A 3,488-nucleotide genomic window follows, 5' to 3' on the forward strand; every position below is an offset into this window, starting at 1 on the left:
ATATCTCATGTGGGTAGTCTGGGCTGTCACACCCAATCCCTGGAGAAATATCTAAAATGACAGAACTTAAAACTCTGTAAATAATTTATTCTTAGCTTCTCTCTCCTCTCACCTTTCTTAAAAACAAAATAGTACGAAAAAGTAAATAAAACAAACAAAAAGAAATTAACTCGTCCAAAGCACTATAACACATAAATTTAGTTGAACTACTAAACATTCTTAATTAGTTCATGCATGAACTGTGTCATTAAAAGTAACCTAAAAAATTTGATTGATATTGACAATAACAATTATAATAGTCAATAACATTATCACAAAAATTATAATAGTCACCAAATAGTTTACTAACATGACAACTAATCTTTTTTTCTTAATTATTATTTTTGGATTTATTCACTTATTATATATTCATCATCGCTGATGATTACCGATTATGGATACAGATCTTCTGTCTCCAAAATTTTGTTTCCAATTCTGTTCCACTAATAAAAAATTAAGATTTCATTTAAAATGCCATCATATATATTCTTCTGTTTTCACGTCACTCACCATTAAGTTATACTAACGGAAGCTTTCTTGTGGCTGCAAAACTTCAATTGGGCTCACTATATTAAAATTTTTTTTTTAAAAAAAAATCCTTTATCATTCTTTTTCTTTTCTTTTCTTTCATTTTTTTTTAATTTATTTATTTATTTATTTATTTTTTTTTTTTGTGTTTCTGGTGCCATTCTTGCCATTCTTCTCCCCTTCAACTAAAACTTGTATATTTTTTAATTATTATTATACCAACTGGGTCCCACTCATTAAAGTTTTAAAAAAGCCCTAAATCATTCTTTTGTTTTCTGAATTTTTATTTTTTAATTTCTTGTGCAATCCCCTGCCAGTCTTCACTCTTTCATGCCGTAACTGTTATACTTTTTTTAATTATTATTATTTTTTTCGACCGTGCGGCAGCAGCTGCCATTAAGGCTTCTTTCTGTATTTTTCTTTCTACCAAGCACTGCAGCAACTTCTTTCAGTTATGTTATATATAATGACACATTAATTTATAATTTTAACAAAGCACATCTATCATCAAATATAAAAGAATACTTTATTCATAAAAAAAAAAAATATATATATATATATATATATATATATATATATATATATATAAGAATATTATTTTTAACTCTAAAGATATGTAATAAACGTTTATAAAGTGCATTAAATAGTAAAAACAAATGATATAAAACTTATTCTCAATAGTAAAAACAAATAATATAAAACTTATTCTCAATGTTTTTATAACAGTTACGGGATGAAAGAGTAAAGAATGGCAGGGGATTGCACAAGAAATTAAAAAAAAAAACAAAAAAAAATGATTTAGAGCTTTTTTAAAACTTTAATGAGTGGGATCCGATTGGTATAATAATAATTAAAAAATATACGAGTTATAGTTAAAGGGGAGAAGAACGGCAAGAATGGCCCAATTGGATTTTTTGCATCTATAAAAAAGCTTATGATAATATAACTTAGCAGTGGATGACATAAAAACAGAAGAAAAAAAATATATATGATGTCACTTTAAATGAAATGTTAATTTTTTATTAGTGGAATGGAAACAGAATTTTAGAGACAAAAAAATCTGTATCCACCGACTATATGGCCACTTATGTGAATTGATTTTGGACCAGATGGTTTTGGCCGTTTATACAAGTTATTCTTGTTATTTTTCATTATTTATTTCTCTAATACACTTTTTCCTCTTCTTAAAAAAAAGTACAGATACAGTTCTAAGGATAGGGATCAAAGGGACCCACACCTTCAAATTTTTTACTATAATTGTTTTTTTTTTTTTCCTTGTTCAGGTTGTCCTAAAAAAAAATCAAATATATTTACCACTTTACCCCTCAGATTATGGGTTTGACTTTCCACTCCTCCTATATGCTCGTCTATATGGTAAAACTTGACTTTTCACACTGTTATTTTATTTTATTTTACATGAACATTGCTGGAGAGTGGACCCACGTTATTAACTTTTGTCAATAACATGTTAATTTGAATTCCACAAATGAGTACAAGAAAAGTCGAAAGAAAAGGGAAATATGGCCAACTATTTAGGAGTAGAATAATTTTTCCATGGTCCACGAGCCATCAAAAATGAAAAATGAAATTCCTGCTATACAGTTGTGCCAGACCGGGATTAATATTCATATTGCTTACTTCAAAGTTCAGGTCGTATTGAAATCGAAAGTAGACTTAAGAAGGGAGATATTTCGTACGAAGTAACAATTGTTATATCAGAAATGAGTTTTACTGGTCATCACCAAATTGTGGAGATAAATAGCAAAATTACTTATTTTTTATGCAAAACGCATTTCACACATTCCATAGAAAAAATATAAAAATAAAAAAACAAAAAACAAAATAAAAAAAAGAGAAAAATATACTTTCACAACATCCATAGAAAAGAAAGTGCTTTTACAGTTTCTCCTTTCAATAACTTTGAGAGGTGGAAAGATGAGAAAAATCTATTTTCCATTTGGAAGTTGGTATATATACATATATATATGCTGGAATATAACTAATGGCTAGCATGAGACTATAGAGGGTGATAATTCTAATCTGCTGCATATAATTAATTCATATGCAGTTGAAGCTCTAAAAGAAATAGCAGCACAAATAGGGAAGAAAGACTGGAACTTTAGCGAAAACCCGTGCAGCACTACTAATTCAAGCAGCTGGATGGTTAAGCCAAGTCCCGACCAAGGGACGTACCCGTCTACTGTCTTTTGCAATTGCTCCTTCAATGGTGGTGTTTGCCACGTTCAAAACATGTACACACGTGCACTTCCTTAGCCAGCTAGTTAGCAATTATTTATTTATTCTAATTATTTACAGTTAGTACTGTGAAATTATAAACTATGATCGATGTTATATATCCAGATCTATTCAAGGGCAAGATCTTTCTGGTGTGCTTCCACCATCTCTGGCCAAATTACCACACATCAGACAGGTGTAAGTGTGGAAACAATATTATCTTCGGGTCTACTTTAAATTTTTAATTAATTACTTTATCATCATCATCAATTTTTCATCCATATATAACATACATATATAAATATATGTGTGTTACGAAATTAGAACAAAAATAGTAGCAATAAAATAAAACAAAACACATACAGATTTACGTGGAAAATCTTTTATGGGAAAAAATCACGGATAAAGAAAGGCAAAACTTTTATTTATGAAGACTGGTACTAAAGGTGAGTAAATAGAACGGCAAAACTAAAATATATCTGAAAAACCCCTGAAAAATATATATATATATTGTACGGACAGAATAAACTTAAAAGTGGAAACCCCTATCGACCATCGACCTCCGCTACCACCATAAAGCCCCTTTTTTCTCTCAAAATAAATTCACTAAACAAGTTGCACCGTGAGTTTTTGGGGTTCGATCAACAAGAATTTAAGTCACCAACTCTAACAATCTCCACCTTGAC

The sequence above is a fragment of the Ziziphus jujuba genome, chromosome 1, assembly GCF_031755915.1.
Source record: "Ziziphus jujuba cultivar Dongzao chromosome 1, ASM3175591v1".
NCBI lineage: Eukaryota > Viridiplantae > Streptophyta > Magnoliopsida > Rosales > Rhamnaceae > Ziziphus > Ziziphus jujuba.